General features: G+C 38.1%; 1 protein-coding gene across 4 annotated transcripts in view; it reads right to left on the bottom strand.

Moving 5' to 3' along the window:
• The window catches only part of enox2 (ecto-NOX disulfide-thiol exchanger 2), a 360,171-nt gene that overhangs the window by 307,325 nt on the left and 25,720 nt on the right, over positions 1 to 27,126 (bottom strand). The window contains exon 2 of one of the 4 annotated variants that reach the window (XM_055178984.2): positions 8,277 to 8,410. The exons of the other annotated variants lie outside the window; for them this stretch is intronic. The gene's annotated coding sequence lies outside the window, so the exon portion shown is untranslated. The remainder of the gene's footprint in view (positions 1 to 8,276; positions 8,411 to 27,126) is intronic. 4 annotated transcript variants of the gene reach the window in all.

Raw genomic sequence — 27,126 nt, 5'->3', positions numbered from 1 at the left:
ATTTTCTCTTGATTGAGGAGTTACTTACGAGTTACTTATAGTTAGTAATAAATTCGGGGCAGCTGTAGCCTAGTGGTTAGAGAGTCGGGCTTGTAACCCGAGAACTGCCGGTTCGAGTCTCACAGCTGGCAGGTTGCCCTTGAGCACCTTGCCACCAAGGCACCTTACCCTAATTATTCCCTGGGCTCTGGGATAGCTGCCCACTGCTCCGGGTGTGGGCGACTTGCAGTGCGTGCGTTCACTACTCACTGGGATGGGTTAAATACAGAGGTCACATTTCAAGTATACTTGTCAAGCATTTAAATTTCATAAATCCACAAGAACAGACCATGTTTAAAGAGAGTTCACCCAAAATAAAAAATCTGTCATAATTTTATCCCTCTCATGTTGTTACAAACCTGTAAAAATGTATTTGTTTTGATGAAAACACAAAGGAAGATATTTTGAGGAATGGTTGTAATCAAACCAATCAGAGGCCCCATTGACTTCCATAGTAGGAAGAAAGAATACTATGCAGTCAATGGGGCCTCTGATTGGTTTGGTAACAAACATTCCTCAAAATATCTTTACAGGTTTGTAACAACACGAGAGCGAGCAAATGATGACAGAATTTTCATTTTTTGGATGAACCATCCCTTTAATGTGCTGTCTGTATAACATATAGCACAGCAGTGTCCTATATAACCACACAAAAGTCTCTTTGGGCTGATGTATCTCTTTTAGCTCTACAGACCAATGATGCAAGGCAAAGACACCGTGTGCATTCACACCATCCAGATATTAAATAAATATTATTATTTCTGTTTGTGTTGATGATAGTTCTGCTTCAGTAACAGGAATAATTGGGGAGCTCAAATGCAAAACCATCTAAGTGCGTCTGACATGTTATCTTGTAAATTAGCATTTTTTATCAGACAAATCTGTATTTCTGAATGACCTGAGGCCGGGATTAACACATTTTTGAAGCAAAAGTATTTGATGGACGTATAATACGTGCTGAGAGCATTCAGTTAATATCATCATCTCATTTTTGACAGGGTTGGTGTTTAGTGGCTTTTGCATCTGAGCTCCTAAATTATTGTGATGATTGTACTATTCTATATATATATAGATCTCTAGAGTTTTCCATATAGTGTAACAGCGCTTCACACATAAAATACTAAATCTAAGATCATTTTTAACCATGGAGGCTTATTCAAGGCTTGTTAAAAATGTGTGTGAAAGTGACCCTGGGTTAATACTGGCCATAGCTTAAGGGTAAAAGAAAACTATAACTGAGGGTTCAATTTAGTGTGATAAGCTAATTGCTAAATACACAACATCAATATTTCCCAGTAAGGTTCCCTATAGACGGTTTTAGCAGTAACAACATAAACAAGCAGCTTTCATGGTCATCACGTAACTTCCGGTAAAGTCCGCGAAGAATAAATAACAACAAAGTCCTTTTATAGTAGTATATTTATATAACAAGCTAAATAAACAACACGTAGATTACATAGGAATGCAAAACATTTGTTATTTTCGACAAGGTATTTGTTTAAGAGTTCAGTTTCAGCAACTAGTCAGACCATTAAACAAACCGAAACCGGAAGTGAAGCTCGGACCAGACGCTTATCGCATCACTGCACGTGCGCCCGATAAAACTGTCTATATACACAGCTCTATCTATCAATTTATTAAAGTCCCTCTGTGGTGAGTTTTTATTGTTGTTTATATGTCTATGTGGTGTTTTTAATACGATTTAAGACAAACCATGTGCAAATTCATTATTCAGCACCATTGCTCAGCATTTTTTCCAAAAAATTGCAATTTTCCAAAGCCGGTCTTAAAACCGTGGTTAAAATAGTCTTATTTCATACGTTAAAAACATGCAACCAATTACGCCAACACAGTAAACTTTTTCCCTGCCATTGACGAATTATCTCGACAATTAAGAGAAAACTTTTGCATGAAAAAAACATGTTCCTGGTGAGTTTTTATGTTAATCTGTAATACAGCGGTTATCCACTAGATGGGTGCAGTTACAAAATTTATAAAAAAACTGAAGCAAAAAAAAATAAAATAATAATAATAATGTTAAACTCTGTGTTTGTTTTGAGAATCGTTCGGAATCTGATCTCTAACAAAATTTCTTCACAAATATGCAATTATTTCAGCTTTTTGCAAAAAAACATATAAAAACACCCATATTTAGGTGTTTATAAGCAGAGAAAAAAATATATAGGATGAAGGTTTTTTTTCACGTTTTGTTTGTTTGTTTGTTTGTTTATTGTTTGCTTGAAAACAGAGGGTCGTTTCTTTCATTTGATATATTTGTATGTTTATATATTTTATATATCACGCTGATAAGCCGCTTGAGTTTTTTATTATTATTTATTAATTATATTTAATTTAATTTTTCAGTATTAAATGGTCAAAAAATATACTGTAAATAAGGATTGATTTTTTTATTTCAGGCAAATTGATGCATTTTAAGTCTTTACTGTTACAGACTAAAAAACAATGTTAATAAAGTTATTCTTTGTTGTAAGTTGATTAATATTTCTTTTTTTGTGTTTTCTTTAATGTTAATAAGGATACAATGTTTTGCAGATGTGTAATTTTATAGACTTATTATACTATTTACAGTCACGGCAGAGAGTTGGGGGGGCGCAAAATGTTTACTTCTTCCTAGGGGGGGGGCGTGACAGAAAATAATTGAGAAGCACTGAGTTAAGTGGAGTCAGGCAGATGGAGCCATAGATATATATGCCGCATAGAGTTGACGCTAAACTATTGCACAACATATGCTTCTTCTGGTCACATGTGCAGTGTGAATGCTGCAACCTGTTAACATCAGCGGCAATAAAAATATATATTTTGCAAACGGGCAACTCGCGTATGCATTGTGAAACCAGCAGCTAGGTGTCTGGAACTGCCGAATGTGGCATCTATGCACAGTAGATATATCTATGGTCTAAGCTGGTGTGATTGAGTGGAGGCGGGGACTAATTTGCATATTCATAGATCCAAATATACTATATGAGGCATGAAGAAATTATCATCACAGAAAAAAATAATGCATATATGCTGCTTTGATGCTCAAAGGTGAGTTTTAAAGGCTAAAATTATCGACTACAGGGGAATTGTATTGCATGTTTGATCTTTCCTACATTTTCCAATTCTCTTGGCATTCTTAGTAGTGTAATACTGAAAATATCAATTCATATTGCCCTATCCACCATACAAAATGTTATATTAAATCTGATATTTTTTTAAAAATTGAGAAAATGGGTTAAATTTATATCTGAAAGAAGATCTGATTTTGCTATAGATGAGTAAAGTGAAGAATAATGAGTTGTCAGAATTACCAGTCAGCCTCACCCCAATCACTTCAGTTTTCGGAAACGAAAATCTGCTCATTTTGTGCAAGGCACTTACAACACAGGGATTTAAAATGAGGTTTGGGCTGCATGCAGTTTCAAGAAAAAACGCTCACGATTTATTAGCGTAAAGCAGGTAACTCGAGGCTCAGAGTCTTTTGGGATATTACACTCATCTTTCATGATCTCCCTCAAAGTTTCTCCAAGAAGAATTTCCTGGAAGTTCAAGACCGGATAGATTTTAAATGTATACTTCATATCACCTAAAGGCAAAACATATACTTCTCTTTGAAAATAAGCACAATCCAAAATTCATGTATATGTGACCCGAGAGGAAAAACTGCACACCTGTTGTCACTAAACAAACAAATTCTCCCACATATTTGCTAATTAATTCACACCGACGGCTGTGGTGTAATGGGATTCTATGGCCTGCTTACACACATGCTATTTATTTATTTATTGCAGCCAAAATAATGAGAAACCCAGTAATAGCCATGCTTACCGCTTCTTAGAGGGATTTTATGAAGGCTGCGGTATTTTCGTATGCACGTCTTTTAATCAAAACTGACAATGTCCGACTTGGGCTTATAGAATAAATGACGAATGATGAGCTTTATGATCAGCTATAACACAAGAGCATAGCAATGGTTGTAATTATACTCTCATCAATGAGATTGACACTAGTTTAATGAGACAATACTCGTATCGTGCAAGGTTTTACCATAGCTGCTAATCTCATGCACATATCAGCCTACTATGTTATTACTGTTAATTTATGTCATGCATCAAAACCTAAAGGTTAAACATTGATTACTTCAGCCTGATTTATTAGGAGCTGCTTAAGGCAATCTTTAATTTACCATTAGGCTGCCTGCTACCCTGATTTACACCACTTTGAGCAGATTAGTACTGCTGCAAGACTTAACCAGATGCATACTGCAACATTAAATCCATTTCCCAATGGACTTTCCAAAATTGACACCAAACCAATGGGATAGTTTTCTAGCGTGTGACGGGCTTCGTCCGCATGTGACGACTGGTCACAAGACTCGCAAGAACCAATGATCTTCTTACTGAAATGGAGCCAGCGTGGCAATATTTTGCATGTACTCTATCCTCTAGATGTGTTTACATTCAAACACAGCACACTGATACCTAAATATGTTTTTCTCTCACTTAGCCATTTTCGCGCTTAGTTCAGGTCTTAATGCTCAGTTCTGAATTTTGTAAAAAAAAAGTGCTGTTGGTAACATTATTTTTTTAAATGTGACTGCCATCAGTCTCATGTGTGAACCATATATGGCCCTGAAATGACCCGCATGCACAGAAGACGACATAGATATAAACGTAGATGCGTCGATAAACATGGATGCTGCTTTTAAAAGTTGGATGAAATGCGAAATGGCAGTTCAGACTGAAGTCGCATTGCAATACATGAGACATGTATCCGATTTAGGACCACATTTGAAAGTGGACTGGGTCAGATTTGTGCAGTTCAGACCGTCATAAGAAAATCAGATATGGGTCACATTCTGTAAAGTGAAAAGTGAAGCCAAAACGTCTCGACCGCCCCCCAGTGACTAGTCCCAGTATAGGTCATAAACCCGCCTCCCCATGTTATTCAATGGGACTTGAGACCAACTAAAAAATTTAATGACACTTCAATTATCTTTTTTCTGAAGCTGGTTTCTCTCATTTACTGTAGTTTTTATCACACTGATGTACATTCAAATGTTTGTTTTTAAATTAAGTTTGTGTTTAGTTAGTTATTTAATGCTATAAAAAGCTGTGATATCGTGTGATATGCGCATTCTACGAGAGCAAGGGCAGGGTTTTGATTTCGCGGCTTCACTTCGTGCTCACTACTGTGCATGACTGGTCCCGAAATCGTTACTGCGCAGACTCAAGACCCAAGATGTCAGCGCCATATCTGGACACTGGCGGCTTCACTTTTCACCAATGGAAGAGAGCAAACAGGCGTCGTCCATCTTTTTTTACAGTCTATGGTCACATTTGGATAAAAAAATCGGATTTGGGCCACTTACACGTGCAGTGTGAACGTAGCCTATGACTTCAGTCATCTTTTTACTGAAGTCTGAATTGAAGGCAAAATACTAAATGTAACTTTTTTTATTAAAATTTCCAAAAATCACTACCAGAGGGTTATATATTTTGCTCACATGTGTACTTACATTATCCCAAATGATTTTTAGCAATATTTGAATCCAATAAAAGTGTAGTTTTGAAAAGCGTACCAGCACTGTTCCAAGGTTTGCCTCTCATGGGTGTTTCTGCTTTTACTGAGAAATCGTAGATGTGTTTAAATTTATGCAACACTGTATAGATCAGGGCATGACATCCTTGGGTGCTTCTCAATATGCTTCCTCGTCTCCTCGCTCCTACGTCCTACATCCTACGACCCGGAAACTGATCGAGCTCCGCCATCATGTAGGACACCTCAATTCTATAACTACACCGTGAGCAATTGAGGAACGAGGAGTTAGGAGGCTTTCTGAGGAGTCATGAGCGAGGATACACAAGTGTATTCTATGCGGAAGTGTTTTATCAACTAAACCTGATGTACGTATAAATCTCCCCCCCCTTCTATACAAATTATCAGTGGTTTAGACATACAGTCTTAATAATAGCAGTACAATGTGACCAACCAGAACAATCAAGGTTTTTAGTATATTTTTTTATTGCTACGTGGCAAACAAGTTACCAGTAGGTTCAGTAGATTCTCAGAAAACAAATGAGACCCAGCATTCATGATATGCACGCTCTTAAGGCTGTGCAATTGGGCAATTAGTTAAATTAGTTGAAAGGGGTGTGTTCAAAAAAATAGCAGTGTGGCATTCAATCACTGAGGTCATCAATTTTGTGAAGAAACAGGTGTGAATCAGGTGGCCCCTATTTAAGGATGAAGCCAACACTTGTTGAACATGCATTTGAAAGCTGAGGAAAATGGGTCATTCAAGACATTGTTCAGAAGAAAAGCGTACTTTGATTAAAAATTTGATTGGAGAGGGGAAAACCTATAAAGAGGTGCAAAAAATGATAGGCTGTTCAGCTAAAATGATCTCCAATGCCTTAAAATGGAGAGCAAAACCAGAGAGACGTGGAAGAAAACCGAAGACAACCATCAAAATGGATAGAAGAATAACCAGAATGGCAAAGGCTCAGCCAATGATCACCTCCAGGATGATCAAAGACAGTCTGGAGTTACCTGTAAGTACTGTGACAGTTAGAAGACGTCTGTGTGAAGCTAATCTATTTTCAAGAATCCCCCGCAAAGTCCCTCTGTTAAAAAAAAGGCATGTGCAGAAGAGGTTACAATTTGCCAAAGAACACATCAACTGGCCTAAAGAGAAATGGAGGAACATTTTGTGGACTGATGAGAGTAAAATTGTTCTTTTTGGGTTCAAGGGCCACAGGCAGTTTGTGAGACGACCCCAAAACTCTGAATTCAAGCCACAGTACACAGTGAAGACAGTGAAGCAGGGAGGTGCAAGCATCATGATATGGGCATGTTTCTCCTACTATGGTGTTGGGCCTATTTATCGCATACCAGGGATCATGGATCAGTTTGCATATGTTAAAATACTTGAAGAGGTCATGTTGCCCTATGCTGAAGAGGACATGCCCTTGAAATGGTTGTTTCAACAAGACAATGACCCAAAACACACTAGTAAACGGGCAAAGTCTTGGTTCCAAACCAACAAAATTAATGTTATGGAGTGGCCAGCCCAATCTCCAGACCTTAATCCAATTGAGAACTTGTGGGGTGATATCAAAAATGCTGTTTCTGAAGCAAAACCAAGAAATGTGAATGAATTGTGGAATGTTGTTAAAGAATCATGGAGTGGAATAACAGCTGAGAGGTGCCACAAGTTGGTTGACTCCATGCCAAGATGTCAAGCAGTTTTAAAAAACTGTGGTCATACAACTAAATATTAGTTTAGTGATTCACAGGATTGCTAAATCCCAGAAAAAAAATGTTTGTACAAAATAGTTTTGAACAAACCCCTTTCAACTAATTGCCCAATTGCACAGCCTTAAGAGCGTGCATAGCATGAATGCTGGGTCTTGTTTGTTTTCTGAGAATCTACTGAACCTACTGGTAACTTGTTTGCCACGTAGCAATAAAAAATATACTAAAAACCTTGATTATTCTGGTTAGTCACATTGTACTGCTATTATTTTGAACAAGACTGTATATATTAATTTTACAGCACTTTTAAGAATGTCTTTATTTTAATGTAGTAAGGATATGAACCATAACTCAAGTATGTATCTAACTTTATTTTATCAAATATTTGGGGTTTTAATGCACTTGATTATTTGATAACAGATAATAAACATTATAAAGGGATTAAGGAAAGAGGATATAATTTCACTAATTACTTCGTCTCCTCCGTCCTCGCGTCATGGAAAGGAAACGAGGATGCACAAATAAGAATTAAAAAGCATCCATATTATTGCATGAGCGATCCAAAAGCAGTCGATGCAAGATGTCATATGCAGATCGATCAGCGCAGCCCCGTATGCAAAAGCAGTATTGTACCAACTACACTCTAAAAACAAACGGTGCTATATAGCACCAAAACTGTTGCTTTGGATCGTAATCATAGAAGAACCATTTTTAGTGCCAGCACCAGTGAAGCACCTGTGTAGAACCATATAGTGCTATGTAGAACCATATGTGGTGCTATAGTGGTGCTATATGGCCCCTAAATGGTTCTACACAGGTGCTTCACCGGTGCTATATGGCACTAAAAATGGTTCTTCTATGATTACGATCCAAAGCAACAGTTTTGGTGCTATATAGCACCTTTTGTTTTTTTAGAGTGTAGCATGCGATTCTGCTGTCTTATGTTATAATATAATGGTTATAAAACTTTATTTCATTACATTATCCATGATTTATGAGTCCCCTCAGGCTGATTTCCAAATGACAGTGGAGGTAAAGACTACAGCTCCCATCATTCTAATCCACACTCCTTCATAGCCACGGCTGGAAATGGCAGAGATTCACTGGGGAGATTCTAGGTTGGAAGGGGGGAAAGATGGGTAATTTTAGACTTCTTAGATTGGTTTAACATCACAATATTTTATGCTTCCTCCCCTAGTATGTTTTCTTGAGTATTTAAGTCACACAAACCTTTAACAATTTAACAATACATTTGTCCTCAGGTTAACAGAAAATTTAGTGGAACGTGAAAAATTTGATATTTAGTTAATGGATAGTTTTAATAAGAGGAAAAATCTAAAATGAATCTGATACATCACTAATACAGTGCTACTGTGACTGTTATGAAGTGTCATGTGACACGCTTGATTATAAAATAATAGTTGCAATAAATAAAATCATAATGGAGTCATTTTAAATATATTTCACTTTTAATTCCACATTTTAAAAATTCTAACCAGATTGAGTTCCTCCAAAAATTAACTCCCTGGACAAGCATTCTCCCCATTTCCAGCCCTGTTCATAGCATCATCAAACTGTGACTTTTATTTTACATGGTGACCTTTAGCCGCAAAAAAATTTTCTAGACGCATATTGTGTCTTTAAGTATTAAATGGTAAGTATCAAACAGATTATTTTGGTCTCAAACAGGTTTCATAATTAATATTTGTCTTCAATTGGTTGGACAAACAGACATTTTTTTTGCTACTTCATATTACTGTTTGAGACCAATGTTTTACAATCATCACAGTGTCTCAGTTATTAATCTTAAAATGTAGAGAAAACTAATGCAGAGTTCAGACTGCACGATTTTAGCCCTGATTTTGACTGGCCAACAGGTTTTGAGAAATCGCAGACAAATCGGACACGAGTGACGATAACACAGTGTGAATTATCAAACACCCGATCTGAGAGACTCGCAGACGAGTCACCAACACCCAGGGTTTCCCGCAGCACTTTGCAGTTCGGGTGGCCCGCCTAAGCTGGAAAAAAGTCTACCGCCTTAACTAGTTCTTCCAAAAAAAATTTGCTGCACAAAAGTACTTCAAGTGCATCTCGGAGAATAGCGCGGACGCGCTTCACACCGTAAGCGGGCATGCGCACCACACGGCCAAATGAGAGAAAGACTTAACTAGTAACTATTAGCCAGTTGATAAAACATCTTGGAGAATAGCGCGGACTCGCTTCACACCTGTTGATTCGATATAGTTGTTGACCGCTCTTGCTCACATTATTTACTGTATGTGCATTACTTACATGCTACAGTAGTTACACTTCTTTAAGATAATGTAATTAATAGTGGGAAATAATCAGTTTTTACAATCTTCACACTATCTATCATCATTCGCCAGACGTTCTACAAATCTGCTTCAGTTTGTGTTTATTAACCCTTTAGTTTTACTTCATCACGCAACTATTTTGTTAAAGGTATCTGTTAAAAACATTTAATTCATTAACTCTTTCCCCGCCAGCGTTTTTAAAAAAAGTTTATGATTTTTCATGGTTTTCACAAAAGTTTAATGCCTTCCAGTAAATGTTCTTCTTTAAATATATAAACAAACAATATATCAGATGAAAGAACAGACCCTCTGCTTTCAAACAAAAAAATAAGTTTCATCCTACCTTCATGTGTTCTGTTTTTATTACCTCTCAAATATGTGTAGGTTTCATCAAAAACACCCAATTTTAAGCAAAAAGCTGAGATAATTCCATTATTGTGAATGACTTTTGATAGAGATCAGACGCAGAGCGATCTTTAAAACATACACAGAGTTCTTTCTCTTTCACGTGAGGCGCTACTTCGGGTTGTATAAGTTGCGGAAGTGCATATTATCCTGGTGGATAATAGCGATATTGCAGAAAGACGGAAAATCTCGTCATTGGCGGGGAAGCGTTTTTTTTTAATTGACGAGATATCTCGTCAATGGCGGCGAAAGAGTTAATAATCTAGTATTTGTTCATTTTCTGTCATAGTTTCTTCAAAATTAAGTTTTATTTGAGTGTTTTAAATTAAAATATTTTCATTTTCATCATGATGCCCCGCCCCTTTAATTGCCACACCCACCTGCCCAACCCTGCCATCTTAACTAACAAATTTTCTGCGGGAAACCCTGAACAAACGTGAGATATCTGGCATGCTAGATATTTGGACCTGTCGGCGATTCAAAATCCTGCAGTGTGAAATATGTTCTGACTGATAATAACAGGCGATGTCCTACAGCCAATGAGAGAGCCACATACAGGGCAGCTGGAAGTTCGGGGAGGAGTTTTGATCCCAGTCTCGTGTGAGAACTCCGGTCTTGCTCGCGTGACCTTGCGTTGTTTCCTTGTCACTTCTCGCATGCGTTTGGTTGTGAGGCGTAGTTTGCGGACCGGGACAAAGTTGTTAGCAATTCTTCCAATGGTAAAGTCATGCAGTGTGAAACCCTCTGTCCCCGATCCATTGTGCAGTGTGAAAACAGCAGCGACTGAACGCTACCCGAGATATTCATGCAGTGTGAAAAGATTTGTGACTCGACTACTTTGAAAATCATGCAGTCTGAACTCGGCATTAGTAACGTAGAAATTCATACACAGAGCAACAAATTTCATACAAGATCACAAAATCCAAGTTAACACGACATAAATCTACTAAACATTTCTTCTTGGGCAACAGAAAAGTGATTTAGACTAAAAGTTTCTTGCCTGTCTAATGGCACCGTGGGCATGCTCAGTTTGCATAACACAGAAAAACGCAGCCTTAATAAAAATCCTTTCCGACCCAAGACCATACGGTCGCCGGAAAGCGGATAAATTACTTTTTCAGTGCTTTTAACCTAAGCCATTTAATCCTACAAAGTTTAAAGACTCAACGTAGAGAGCCGAGCCGAATGAGACGGCTTTAAATCACAGCAATCCCCTGTTCCTCTGCTCTGATCCCGGCCTCTATTAGTTAGACCCTCTGAGACAACACCACAAGCAGGAAAGACCTATTACACATGACCACACATGCATTACAAAAAAACTTTAAAATCCAATATATCCACACGGATGCAAATTTGCAATGTCAAGCAGAGACACCGGAAGAAAAGATTGTTTGGATGTGCCATGGAGACCTTTTCACTTAATTTTCTCCTTTGATAAAAGACTTGAGATTAAAGATCGAAACACTTTATCTTGGATTAATGAGACAGGGGATTTAAAGAGAACCTAACTTAATGTCTATGTTAGATACAACTTAAGCTTAGATGCAACAGATGTCTTTCCCTGTACATTTGCCCTATACGCTATTGTAATTTGTAAATGCTGTGTTCTTATAAACTAATTTGAAATATTTTTTAATGCCAAACAAGCCTAAATTAAAGACTTAAAATTATTTTTATCTTTTTTCAGTAGAAAGAAGCTGAGATTCAGTGTTACTTCATGTGAAGCGTTGGACCTTTGAATGTGTAAATTAGCCCAGCTGTTGTGTCGGCTGGAACTAAAGATGTTCCTCTAAATTTCACAGAGGAGTCATTCTCCACGAGTTAAATCTCCAGGTGTGCTGTGCTTTTAAAGGTTAGTCAGAAGCTTATAATAGTACTGGTACACTGTCAAAGAAAGTGGCCACAAGCAGTCACTAGGGCAGAACCCTTAAAAAAGTCCTAATATGTATTATTTAGGTACAGATATGTATACATTTGGTACCAATATGCACCTTTTTAGGTACTAATACGAACTTTGCAGGTGTACTTGCAAATGAGCAAAGATGTACTTTTTGAAAGGGTACTAGTGTTGGGCGATATGCTCCATTTTGAGATCGCCCTGTTGTCAGCCTGTAAGATCGCCGATAATATTGGGGGGCGGGGCAATAGTTTACTCATTTATTTGTTTATTTTTTTACTCATCTATGACAAGTCACTTAATTGCTGGACAAAACAAAAGCTTATTTACACTAAGCAAAACCTCTTTAAAACTGATGCCATTAATCCGGGCGCATCATTAAAGCACAGGAGCTCCTGCGTGCCAAGAAGCGGGAACAACACTCTAACTGGTTTTAAACACCTGCACCTAACAACCTCTCTAGTGCAAGAAAAAGTGTGTCCGAACAGACGCACAAATTACAAGTTCAGGTGCGTCACATGCGTGCGAGAAGGAATCCGCCCACAAACCTTCTCATGCGAGGAAAGCACGCAATGCGCATGTTAACATGAAACTATGATGATAAAATAGTGCTGGCCGATAATTCAATAACAATAATTTTCTCGATATAAATTTTTTTCGAAAAAGCAATAATGACAGTTCGATAATGATCGATAATGTTTACGCACTGTGTGTAATGCTGCGCAAGCACGTGGTCTTGGTTTAAATAGAAACAACCGATGTTTATAGTAGAGCTGGGCGATAATTCGATAACTATAATTTTACCGATATACATTTTCCCGATAAAGCGGTAACAACAGTTCAATAAGTGATCAGTACTGCTGCGTGTTTCAGGTGTCAAAATCGTGTTTGCCGCTTGAACAGTTTAAATGCATTTACGTGTCTAAGTAGACGCGCGGAAAAAGCACGCATTTGACGCGCATCAGAGGCAAAATCCGCTTCTTGTGGGAGGGGTAAGTGCTATGCGGTTGTCTGTTTGCAGGATGGCTGATGTTGATTGTGCATTTATCGAGAGAGTTGCCAGTTTGTGTTTAGTCACCTTACTATAGACGGTTTCAGCAGTAACAACATAAACAAGCGGCTGTCGTGGTCCGCACGTAACTTCCGGTAAACTCCCCTTAAATAACAACAAAGTTCTTTAAACTTAGTTTATTTATATAACAAGCTAAAAACAACACATAGATTACCTAGGAAACCAAAACATTTGTTATTTTCGACGAGGCATTTGTTCAAGAGATCAGTTTAGCAACTAGTCAGACCATAAAAAAAACTAAACCTGGAAGTAAAGTTCGGATCTAGACGTGTATCGCATCAGCGCATGTGCGTCCGATGAAACCGTCTCTAGGGGGAAAATAAACGACGCGGGTCGATAAACGTCACGTGACTCAAAAGTGAAATGTGCATTTACAACTTAGCAGGTTGCCCAATGTCCTCACTGACACTCTTCCAAGTGAGGTCCTTTTTATTACTGTCTCTATAGAAATAAGAACTTGTGTCGCATAGCTCCGGGTGACGGACAATATCAAGCGTTCCTTCATGCTGAATGAATGACTCCGGGCAGGGCTGCTTCCACAGCAGCAAGCAGGCTGCTGATTGGTTAACGCGGCGCGAAAATCCGTCAAAGTTCAAATTTTTCAACTCGGGCACCAGCCGCAAATTCGCGACGAACGCAAAATGCACAAAAAGCAACAAAACAACAAACCGCGTCATACCGCTCAAAATGCACAAAAAGCAACAAAACAACATACCGCGCAATACGCTCAATTCGCGGCATTCGAGCGTCGGCGGAGTTGCGTCTACCCCGTCGTGCCAAACACCTCATCCGCGCCCCGAGACCTCCAGACGCCCATCAACGGCAAACCGCTAACCACTTTACCTAACACGTTTTCACCTTAATTAACACATTTTCTAGGTTAGTGATGTCACTAACCTAGAAAGAAGCTCACTGTATTTTATCAAGCTGTTTGTTTTTAAGTTATGAGAAGCGATTTCTGTTAAAGAAAATATCTCTCTTTGAATTGAATTTTGAGCATTGTAACTTTGTGGATGTTGTTTATGCTCTAACAGCAACATTACACACTAACTGAAGTTAAAAAAGCAAAATCAGTGACCCCTTTAATAGTTTCTTTACATAAAAGTAAAATTTTTCATTCCTTAAAAAACCTTTCAGTCAAAGGTTTTTAAAAGAATAATTTTTCCTTTTTATGATCTAAAGAACCTTTTTGTCACGACATAGAAGCTTTAATAAAACAGAAAAGTTATTTGGATGTTAAAGGTTGTTAATGAAACCATTCAGCCAAAAACGGTTCTTCTATAGCTTCACTTAGCGCCTTTATTTTTAAGGTTTTAGTCTTTTTCTACTTCCATTAATACCTTTTTTATATCCACATCACATGGCAAAGGCTTGAAAAGTGCAGGCCAAGAGAGAAAAAGTTATGGTTTGTCATCATAGTTGCTTCATGTCAGTGGATTCCCAATTCATCACCTAAATAATGGTCTTGATCCTTCAGTGACTAATATGCACATTGATTTAACGTCCATGAGAAATATTTGTTGTTTATGAGTGGGGGAGTTTGGACAGTCCCTCAATCATTTTGGGAACGGCCTGGTAATTCAATCTTACTGAAATGAACTGAGCTGAATGGGAGCTGATCTGTTTTAAAGCTGGCAAACGTTTGCGAAATATGAGTTTTACAGAGGACTGATGCATATTATCTGTTTAAGATGTATGCCGTATACTTAAGGAATAAAATATAGATTATTTTGACTTTGTACATCAGCCATTCAAAATTTAAACTTATGTGATCCTTGGATTTGAAAAAAGTTAAGTTAAGTTTTTAATAATTGAACACTGCAATACACTTTTGCACAATTTATGGGATTTTGCCTTTCTGTTTTAAAGACAGGATGGAAAAGAAATGTGAAAAAAACAAAAATGGGATGAGGAGAAGACATATGCTGGACTTAAACCTTCATCTCTGCAGTATGTGCTACTACCGCACCATGTGACCGATACAACAATAGGGCATTCAAGCCATATTATAATTACCGTAATTACAAAATTTTCCTTAAAAAAGCATTCACATCATCATAGAGTTCGTAATAACAGCTTGCGGGTGAGAGTTTTCTGAGAGCTATGACTACCACGTGACCACTGCAACCTCACACGGAAGCACTTCCAGTATGTTATTTGTTACTTGATGCACTTTCTGAGTTTTGCAATATTTAGCAGAAGCATTAAAATGTAATTTAATGTTATAACTGTATTTTACAGCTTTCAACAATAGTTTTCACTCGGATTCATTTTAATGTTGTTAGTGGGTGTGCCTTATACATCCTGAAAAGTGAAGCTGCTGGCTCTTTGATCGGAAAAACTCCTTCCTGCCCCACACAGTTAAACTGTTAAATAAGGTTCATGATGTAGGTGCCAACTGAGCGGGTCTCAGGGATGATTGTGTGTATTTTTATGTCTTTCTTTTATGTTGTATTATGTGTATTGTCGTGCTATGTGGGTGCATGTGAAACACAAGCAACAAAATTTCCCCAAGGGGATAATAAAGTTATAACTAACTAGGGGATCTTATTATAATGATACCGCCCCTTCATCTGCGCTATCCAACCATGACGCGGCTTCACGAGTGCAAGAGACAGAGAAAAAGAATGACTGACAGCACGACGCGTTTGTATTCCTCAAACACAAACAGTAGCCTACAATCTTTTAACTTGTAGTTTTAATGTCTTTCTAAAGGTTGAAGATGAGGATTAACGTTATCTTAGTGCAAGAGAGAGAGAGAGAGTGAGCGAACGAAAGAGAGAGAGAGAGAGAGAGAGCGAGAGCAATGCAACGGTTCACTTTCATCAATACAAGTATGTTGTTTAATATGTTTCTCTGAAATTTATATGAATGAACACGAGGATTAATGCACTGCACGAGACAGAGTGAGAGAACAACGCGTATTCACTATCATACACAATAAGCATAAATAATGTCATTTGATCTGTTTCTCTAAAGTTTAAACATTAAACATGTTGTTTTATTACAGATCATTTAAATGTGCTTGTGTGGTTTGGTCAAAAAGTAAACTTCTAAGTGTTTGTGGAAGTGTATTTTATTGTAACATGCTGAAAATCATTGTGCCTGTTTAAAACACTGGCAGCATGAGACCTAAAATTCTTTATTTTTATTCCACAATGTTCCCCATCTGCTGATAAACATGTATTTAGTATGTATAAAACACATGATTGACTTTTTAAACTTGTTCAAATATATAACGCTTAACATCGCTTACTAACTTCTTTCGTGAGAGAATTTCCCTCTTGATGCTCTGTCTTGTCTACAGCACCAGCGCTTGAGACTCCGCCCACCTGAGCAGCTCATTAGGATTTAGAGGGATACACACAAAAACGGTGCATTTTTGCTCAGACCCATAAAGTGTTTTAACATGCCACAATAAATTACCTATATGGTATTTTGAGCTAAAACTTCACATATGTACTCTGGGGACATCAAAGATTTATTTTAATATCTTAAAAACGTCTTGTGGAATGTCCCCTTTTAAACTTTTAAATCTTTGCCTAAAATAAATCTAGTAATTGCAATATCTGTTTAAACATCCACATACACCCACAAACCTGGAGATCTTTCACATCATTCATAAATAAACCAATGCTAAACTTGAATCTTTAAACCACAAGACAGGAAATCATGTTTCATCGCTCTGTCTCTACATTTTACATTAGCTGCTGTGTCACAGTCGATCAAGAAAACTTGGATATGCAGATAACATCTAAAGCACCTCAGTGATCTTCCATCCAACACTGATCTAAAACATATGATGGTGTTTCTGAAAGCTTTAAGAAATGAAACCCATGATGATGTAAGGAAAGGGAGCATATGCCGGTCCTGTCCTTAGATGGTTCGCTCACGTCCCAATGGATCTCGTTCACGAAACGGAAATGTGTATCGGAAATCGTTTGTAAAACCATTATAATGCAAATTAACTAAATGTGCTAATGCATGTAATGTTTTACCGGCAGTTTGCACTATAGCTCAATGACCATCTGATGTTTAGTGCATGCATAAATGGAAAAAGCTTTCTCAAAATGGGACCAACTTAATGCCAGCAGTTAAAACTCTGGCTCTGTGCCACTGAAAAGATGTTAGCATTGAAGATAAACTCTCAAGGACAGGACAGCAAATAGAGATCTCCCAACCCCAATTTGTCTTTATTTGTAATGATGGTTTAAACAGTGTTATCAAAAGACTATAAGTGATCCAGTCTGTGAAAACTAGCTCGTTTTTTGTGATTGTAAAAAAATGCGTAATGTAAAAAAAAACATTTTGTAAAAAATAACCTTGATATCTTTCAAGCTGACTGGGTAAGGTCATGTTAAAGATTGAAATCAATATAAAATCAACCAAACCTCGATTCTCCAAATGTCATAAATGCCTGGTTTTCACATGTAGATGTCACATACTATGATAGGGATGAGACTATTAAAGGACGACTACTGTAATAAAAAATCATTTTACAGCAAGTAAAACAGTTTCAAGTTAATAACGCCTGAACTAGGCTAATAACTAGGCTTAAGCAGCTCTATTGTAAGTCTTTAATGGACAGCACACAGATTCCCTGATGCCATAATGTCATGACTCAGTGATCACTGCAAATGCAGGAGGTCTTATTGTGCATAACAGCAGTAATATGTGCAGAGCTTACTCTAGTTTAAAGCCCTTTAACATACTCGGATACATCAAGTACATCTGAAATAAACTTGACAGACTGCACTTAAAGTCAGGGTGAGATTGTTCACCTCCAATTTATATGTATAAAACTGAGCTGTGAGTTTTCCTGTGGTGCTGTCAGGTGACATCATTCTTCTGCAGCTTGAGCAGTGATGGACAAGTATTTATACTTCTTTACTGTACCTGTACTTAAAGGAATAGAAATGTCTCTCTAACTGTGCATTCACACCGCCACAGACGAGAGCCTCAATAAAAGCTCTGACGCTCAAATGCATTCATAGTGAACTTGTCAATTAAGAGAAAACACTTCCCTAACAATGACGAATTTTTCCGGCAATCTGTATTTTCGCTTTTATCCAACAGGTGCCGCTCTTACCCATCTTATAAAACCTGGAAGTATTCCCTAAGGGGAAACAGTTTGTTTATGTTTTGAGGATAACTCAGGATCTGATCTCTATCAAAAGTCCTTTACAAAAACACAATTATCTCAGCTTTTTGCTCAAAAATTTTTATTTTTTAAGAAACCTACCCATATTTGAGAGGTGATAAAAGGGAACAAAAAGGTAGAATGAAAGCTCTGTTCTTTCATTTGATATATTGTATGTTTATATATTTAAAGAAAGTAGCATTTTCTGGAAGGCATTAAACTTTTGTCAAAATCATAAAAAAATACTGTTGCTGGCTGGTAACTTTTCTTTTAAAACGCTGGCGGGGAAAGAGGTAAAACGAAAAAAACTTTTTCGAATTCTCCGCTTGGGTTGACATTTTTCAACTAACGTAGATGATGTGTTTGAGGCAGAATTTGCGCAATCGCGTCATTCGCATCGCCCTAACAAATTTGCGTTTATTCGCGTCTTTGCATTGAATATATGTTCATATGGCCATGCAGTGAAATCACATAAAATAAGCCATTTCTTCAAGTTAAAATTATTTATTCCAAAAAATATAGGGCTGCAACTAACGATTATTTTAATAATCAATTAATCTCAATTTTTTTAAATTAATCAGTGAATCGGATAATATAAAGCATTCATTTCCAAACCCTTTATTCAAAACCAGACAGAACTGAAATCTTCTTAAAGTGCACTAGTGTTGGGCGATATGCCCCATTTTGAGATCGTCCTATCCTCAGCCTGTGAGATCGGCGATACACGATTGTATCGGGGGGCGGGGCAGTAGTTTACACATTTTTTTAGTTGTAAATTTTTTGTTGTAAAGTCACTTGATTGGTGGACTAAAAAGAACAAGAGCAACACCCAACCTTCTTAAAACTGATGCCATTAATGCGAGCGCGTCATTAAAACCCTAACCATGATTACTTAACTGTAAAAACATGCATCTTACACACACACACACACGTGCGCGCACATACAAACAATTCAATGCATTTGTTTAGTGCTGATGCAGAACGCTACACGTGTCAAGCAGTGGTGCTCTCAGATGAGACTTTTTAAACACATTGGTCCAGCGGAACGCGATCATATTTTAAACACAATCATATTTTTAACACAAGGGACGTGAAATGCATATCATAAACAGGATTAATACCTAGTGATCTGACTAGGGATGGGACGGTATAAAAATTTCATATCATGATTACAGTGACCAAAGTTATCCCGGTTATCAATATCAGCATGGTTTTGTTAAAATGAGATGGAAATGTCAAAAAGGACTGATACACACACTGAAAACATTTGAACAAGTTTTATTTTTGAAAATCACAATTTAATATTTTATGTCCCTGAAATTATTTCTGTGGTAAAAAATAAATAAATAAATCTGTCTAATAAGTTTACCGTGAATGAATACAATACATTATCCCTTAAACGCCTCCTTGTGCAATAAACTATGTTGCATGTGCGCGCCTGCGTCAAACTGATTCTGCCTGGACAGGATTTACCGCGAGTTTTCAAAATCACGGTAATCAAACACTATTGTAATGATAATTTAATATTAAACGATAATACTAACCGTCAGAACATTTTATCGTGGTTAATCGTGAAATTGGTAATCGTCCCATCCCTAGATCTGACTTCGGACAGAGCGCAGCTCTCTGCACGTCCGCGAGAGTGAGATAGGCGCCAATATGCAGCAGCGGGTCATGTTTTAAACAAAAAGTAAAGTTTGCCTCAGCTCGCATTAAACGCATTAAACTGAACAAATACATAAGGATTACTACTTTAGTTTATGTTTAGACTTCAGACAGATGCGAGAGCACGTGCACGTGAGACAAAGAGAAGCGCAGCTGGATTAAGTGCTAGAAGGAGTCCAAGACGCCCGCATTAAGTGCAGGTACGTGCAAAAAGGAATTCTCTATTTACAAGCTCTCCGCGTAAAGTGAAGCCCACGAAACCTCATGCGAGGAAAAGCATGCAATGTGGATGTTAATGTAAAACTATTATGATAATAAACCATTCGCCAATTATCGTCATGACTATCGCCATGAAAGCCTGCCATTGGCGATATGTCTGAAGATCGTCATTACACTATACTATCGTCTATCGGCACAACCCTAAAGTGCACAAACATGTTGTTTCTTGAAAATCCCTGAGCTGTTAAAGTAATCAAAATAAAATGACATGCAGACTGACATTGATCATGCTTTTAAACAAAATATAAGCAAACAACATGCATTGCATTCTATGTCTGTCATTCTAAATATATTCAAGTCCATTTTACGTCTTTTAGTTTGTAAACCAAATTAAAGCGCTGTTTTAGAAAAGCGTGCATGCAAAAGCCTTATGGGCTTTAAGACCCTGGGGAATCCCTGGCAGCGGTGGACTTGCGCTTGAAAGAAATATCCAGAAACAACAGAGAAAACAGTGCGCGAGAGAGCTCTGAGTCCGCATTAAACTCAACTTTTTTAATACTTAAACATCTCCGTGACACAACGAATCGATTATGAAATTCGTTCCCAACGCTTTCAGTAATCGATTTTTATACAGTATATCAGGGAACTACACTAACCTTTTCCACTGGTGGCACTTGTGCTACCAACTTTTTCAGTTACTGGCGCAAAATATGATTTGGTTGCACATATTTTTTTCAAGTTATATTAAGGCGCTCTGGATAATAATGAACAATAATGAAACTGTATTGCATACAGATATGCTTTTTATTTTACTTGCCATCTTTTGCACATGCCTTCTTGTTTTCTTAAACGTTGCAGTGTTTCCCAAAGATCTGAAATTTACTTGGTGGTGGTAGCCGGTAAAAAAGGCAATTATTACCCACTGACAAAAATGGTCTACTATACATGTGACGAAGAACTAATAATGTGTGACACAACCCAATACTTTGATTTATTGAAAATTAATATTAATTTCACATTACATTTCATCAATCTAACCACCCCAAACTTTCTTTGCCATTAACAAAGCTGACACTGTTTGTCAAAGCACCACGAAAACACTTACTGTTTTTGCACTGATATATGAAGCAATTAGACCCCTTTTATCAAACTCAATATAATACAATATGTATAGTATATTATACAACAGTTCTTTCTGGTTCTCGAATCTGATTGGCTAAGAGCTATACGATATTGTACTGATAACGGCACTGTAACCGCTTCACCTTTCGTATTATTCCGCCACCTAGTGAATGGAGGTCCTAAGCAGGCTCATCTCTGAATGGAAAAACACAGACGCGTTGTGTGAATCACTCTCCGTGTGTGTGTCTCATTAGTTTACTAGCTCATAAATCAGTCTGTGAATCCCCAATCAGAAGTATTATTCCGTCAAAGATCAGCGCTCTTGTATGTTACGTTAAAGTTAATGGGAGAAATGTCTTGTCACATCGTGTGGACGCTTAACACTTGGAAAGAGGAATATAAACACTCGTTTTTTTCTGGAGCTATATCTTTTATCAGAACGCGAAAACACCGTGGAACTGCAGGTAAGCCCCGCAGCTTTTAAATGTGGACATTGATCATTTACTTTATCGTGACGTGACTATTAAAACATGTTATTAGATATCGCCACTGATATATTTATAAGCAGCATGCAAAAACATCTCTCTGACACTTATAAAAAAACGTTTTGTATAGTACTGACAAGAACAAAGTTTAATAATAATAATCGAGTGCTCGTATCGCGTTAAGAATAAATGAGAAAGCAATAGTAACGTTTCACAAGTATAGTTTTATTAACTTTTACCTCGCGCCAAAACAATAACAACACAAAAGACACTAAATATGAATAAAAAAACAAGTACAAGTTTGATCATGACACCAAATACTGCTGATTTGATCTCATTTTGACGATCATAAACAAACAAGGCCAACATGAGAGCCAGGGAATCCCTTTCAGAGATGTAGCCCAGAGAGGGCGGTGGTCAGCGGGGCGAGTGAACACTGATGTCCGCTCATGCTTTGGTTCTCATTTGTACCGAATCTCACTAAGCAAACGTTCAAACAGGCGCTATCTTTACTAATCGACTGCAGATTTAAATATAATACAGATACATTCTCGACTGAACTAATCTTAAAACTACACTTTGTGACCAAGAAACGGTAATATAAAGAAACGGCTTTTCCGTCCATTGAGTTGTTATGAGCTTCAAAGCAGCCGAAAGTTTTACCTGTCATTCTGGCCGCCCTCAAATCCGTGGCGGAAGAAGTAGTTCTCAAACAAAGAGGCTTTTAAAATAACTCCGTTGTTGTTTTCTAGTTTTCGTTTTTCAAACGTGTGCCGTCGAACTGTTGTATAAAAGCAATATCGCTCTCGGAGTCGTGTGATATAGCTCTATATCATCACGGCTGTGATTGCCTCCGGCACTCGGCCTACGGCCTCGTGCCTCTGGCCTATATACAGCCGTGATGATATAGAGCTATATCACACTCCTACTCGAGCGATATTGCTTAATTAATAGACAGTGCAGGTCTATAGATTATAAATGTGACTGATGTTATGACTGATGTTATAATGGTAATAATTTCTATTAGATAGGCACTTTTACTGCTTCTGCTCTATCTTTCTATTTCTCTCTTGCCGATTTAAAAAGCTTAATCCACTCATTATTTCAAATTTAAAAGTCTACTTGCTGTCCCGGTGACAGACTTTACATTGCTTTGCTCGTTCAGTGCAATTGGCTTGACATTAGCATTGCTCTTTGCTACAATCTCTGTCTAAACTTAATATGGATATGGTTTTAGAAAAGATATGGTTTATTAATAATAAGATTATTAAAAAAATGTGAGAAAGAAAAATGCTGCGCGTGGTCGTAACAAGAACCATCACCATAGAAACCGGAGGCACGCTAAAACTGCACTCGAGCTTTAGCGCAGTAGCGCTCATGGCCCTTTTCCGATCGACTTGGGTTATAAACACAACATTAATCAGACTTGGGACCCAAAGTAATTAAACTAGGACCTAACCGGACCCAACAGACCATTTAAAATATAAACCCGGAACTAGGGCTGCACGTTTTCAAGTTTTTAATTAACCGTTAACCGACACCCTTAGCGGTTATTACTCGGTTCACCATATTATGCGCAAGGCAACCCAGAGATACAGACACACAAGAAATGGGTAGGTATTAATTTTTAACACCTTTAATAACTGGTTGGACCACATTTAAAACAAAATTAATTTATAGAAATAAAACGCAGTGGTAAGGACAGAGCAGCTTAAGTATGTCACTGACTTTTGCGTTCGCGGGGATGGTAGGCTGGGCGAAGGAACTCGCAGGCTCCGCGGCCGCCTCTCTATGATGCCCGGGTGTTGGCTGGGTTTGCCGCGATAGTCGGTGAAACGGTGATTGCCGGTGCTTCAGCCTCTCACCGGTTAGATCACTTGCCCACCCCGACACCGTCTTTCACCGTCGTTTTAATATTTTCTTGTAATTAAATAATTTAGCTTCATTAGAGAGAGCAAACACTTATAACTGAATGTGTCTGCTGCATGAATTCACAGCGGAGCTGAACGCGCGTCACGTCACAAAGCAGCAGGTGTCAGATTTCATTTATTTCTGTCAGAGTTTGCAAGGCGAGCTGAATGACCAGACGATAGTAGAAGCCGCGTGCTTACTCGTTTTTGTTATAATGCACATATATGATGTTTAATATAAGCGAGATAGTTTTGTTGTATTTTTTATCAAGAAAAATAATAAACCCATCATTCAAGCAGCGCTTTATGGAGGAGTAGCCGGTTGCACTGCTTGGAACTGGCGAGTTCTGCGAGAATTAACTGCGCACATTGACTCAAGCACTTAATTAAACCAGCTGTTTATTCATAAGCACGCAAATTCATACGCGATTTAATGCAGCTTACGCAAGCGCTGCATTTAAACAATTGCGTAATTCAAAAGTGAAAGTAAAATGCGCTCCCACGTTGTGCTTTTCTTTGCCCGCTTCATATTAGAAAACTGCTATTACTTGTGGACATTACAAATGTCTGGGAGCGCTTTGGCGGTCTCTGGTGGTGCAAAAATGTATTACAACTAAATTCAATGCACGCCATTGATGCCATTTAACCAAGCAAAATGTTTTACTCGGTTAAACAATTTTTAACGGTTAATCGGTTAATCGGTTAACCATGGACACCCCTACCCGGAACCATACGGGTCCCGCGTCCTCAGTGAAGAAAGACCTCTGCTCAAGTTCAGAAACATGGAAGACACTGCGCTTGCGTCGCGTCGCACCTAATTATTCATTGAGAAACAGCTGAGCACGCAAACGCACACTGATAGGAAGAGACACGACGTGCTTTCACGCAAAATTAAGCTAACGTGTTGATGGCTCAGAGCACGTTATAAAACGTATTCTTAAAATCCACATTTCTGTTTTAATAAATGCTTATAGTAAATCATAGCATATTGTCTAAAACATTAGGTAGCACATTTGCGACCCATTAAAAATTAGGGTCGCAACGGCAGTTCAAAAGGTCGCATATGCGACCATTTTGGTCGCAGTGTAGCTCCCTGTATATGATTTTCTTCTGCGGAGCACAAAAAATTAGTGGGGCAAAATGTTAGCGACTGACAGCCTCGGTCTCCATTCACCATCATTATATAAACAATATTCTTGAGTGCTAAAGAAAAGAAAGTCATACCGTTAGGAGCAATAAAAAATTGACAAATGTTAATGGAAAAACCTGTAATTGCTGTTTTTTTATGTTTAACAAACCACACAAAAATTTTCCAAATAACCCCCATGAATCTGGATATGTATACCCATGAGAATCACTGGTCTACAACATCATACACGTCGCAAGGAGAAAAAACAGGCTTTCTAACAAAATTACTATGTGTGCAGTGACTCGAGAGTAGCCAACAATAATAATCAGGAAGATTCCATATTTTTAAACATCAAACAGCCTGACTCCAATATCTGAGTAAGAAGATACAGACGTGTATGATTCAAATGACATTGTTCAAAATAGCAAAAGCACCCACACGTTACATTTGTGTGAACTTCTCCTTCAGGCTTTAAAAGAATGAGTTTTTAACTTATCGCTATATTTATATCTCTCCAGGGATCTCCAAGTCATTCTCAACTCTCCCGCTTCTCTTGCAAAAGAAAAATGTACCGACGCTCGACTTTAAAAGGCGCGTCACGAGCGAGGTACACAGACGTTGAACGAGAGGGATTGATAAAAGCACAAAGCGTGATAAACATCTTCATCTGCATAAGAACATATTTTTACAGCGCAAGTGCAAACAAATCAGCAGGATTGTATGCGAAGACCTCAAAATCTTCTCCGAGATTCATGCAGATTGACTTGTCACACCCACAAAGCCTATTATTACAACTCTATGAAACTGCGACTTGAAAAATAACAAGCTTTTGACTGGCATGAGATGCGTGAACGTGACTTTTTTGACTTTGTAAAGATGGCTGAACGCTTATGAGATGAATTACACGATTCGATTTCGGACCGGGATGAAATCTAATGAATTTCGTGAAGTGAATGTAATGGTGCCGCCAGACCGTATAGGTCTCCAGGTGTCAGGGCTTAAAGGCCAGCAGAAGAGTCATCGGTCTGTTGCTCAATCACGGCGTTTCTGCAGTAAACAGTGGGAGGCCAATTAGACCTGGGAGCTTTCGCTTCATATGACAGAAGTGATTCTCCAGACCCCGATAAGGATTATTGCTGCTGAATGGATACGGCGCATAAAATATTAGGCTCTCAGTTCTTAAAAGTAGAAACTCTTGAGGGAAAACAGACCTCTGATTAAAAAACACAGCTTGTATATGATGATGACCTGCTGTGTGTGCAAACAATGATTGTGGTTCTTAAAATGTCATTAGTGTTATTTGCTAAGACAAGCATATTACTTTTGTGCAAACTTAAGGTCAGGGATTTGAAGTAACCATTAACCATAAGAATTCAGCTCTTGACCTGGGCCCATATAGCAACCTTCTAGGACATCTTAGGCCCATATAGAACATCTAAGGCTGGATTTACACTGCAGATCTTGATGCCCAATTCCAATTTGTTGCCTGTATTAGATTTTTTTGACGCCATGCTTACATCATATTTTAAAGCAACACTATGTCGTTTTTTCCCTTTAAATAATGTCTCTAAAATTATCTCAGTGATAGAACAACTTTTAACTGGACAAATTGTACTGTTGCTGCAACCTGAGCAGCCTCCTAGCTGCTACAAGCACACTCTGAAAGTGGGGGTGGAGGGTAGAGCACACAGCCCCGCCCCTCCCCCTGCCTGCAAAAGAGTGTCTGATACTAGGCACTGTTGCGCTTTCAACCACATGGGGGAGCTGTAAGTCATTTTTACATGGAAACTACATAGTGTTGCTTTAAAAGCCACTTGTATCTGATATCAGCATTTAGCATCAAGCTACCCTTGGCAAAACAATTCAAGGTAGACATACTGACATGGAACAGCTTAAACCTCAGAGGAAGTAAAATGTCACGATATGCAATAATTAAACAGGATTATAGAGCTTTATTTCTGTAACAAACATAAAACAAGATATAGCGCTGCTGAAATTAGTAACGTGATTGTTATTTGCCAGCGTCACAGTTTCGGTTTACATTTCGGACGTGAATGCATATATCCCATTCATATCCAATTTATTTCCACATATACATGAGGCCTGAAACCGAACTGAAAATATCAGAATTTATGCGTTTTTTTTCGCGGGTCATATCCGATCTGTGCTAAAAAATGAGTTACTTTAAACAGGCAGTGTAAATGTGGCCTTAGTGACCATCTAGCAACACCTTTGAAACCACTCAAAACACATAAACAACTGCACAACACCTGGGCAATGATCCATGACATCTTAGCACTGAGGCTAACATTGTGTCCTAAATAGATGTGACATAATATAATTTCAGCGTTGGGCAATTAGACAGTCCATATTGAACGCTAAAAAGGAGCATAGCGCAACGCAATCAATCACAAAACACAGCCAATCAGAACAGTTTTTTGCTCTCTCATATGGTAGAGCTGTCAATT

Source organism: Misgurnus anguillicaudatus, chromosome 16 (genome assembly GCF_027580225.2).
Source record: "Misgurnus anguillicaudatus chromosome 16, ASM2758022v2, whole genome shotgun sequence".
NCBI lineage: Eukaryota > Metazoa > Chordata > Actinopteri > Cypriniformes > Cobitidae > Misgurnus > Misgurnus anguillicaudatus.
This window is presented reverse-complemented; position numbering and strand designations above follow the sequence as displayed.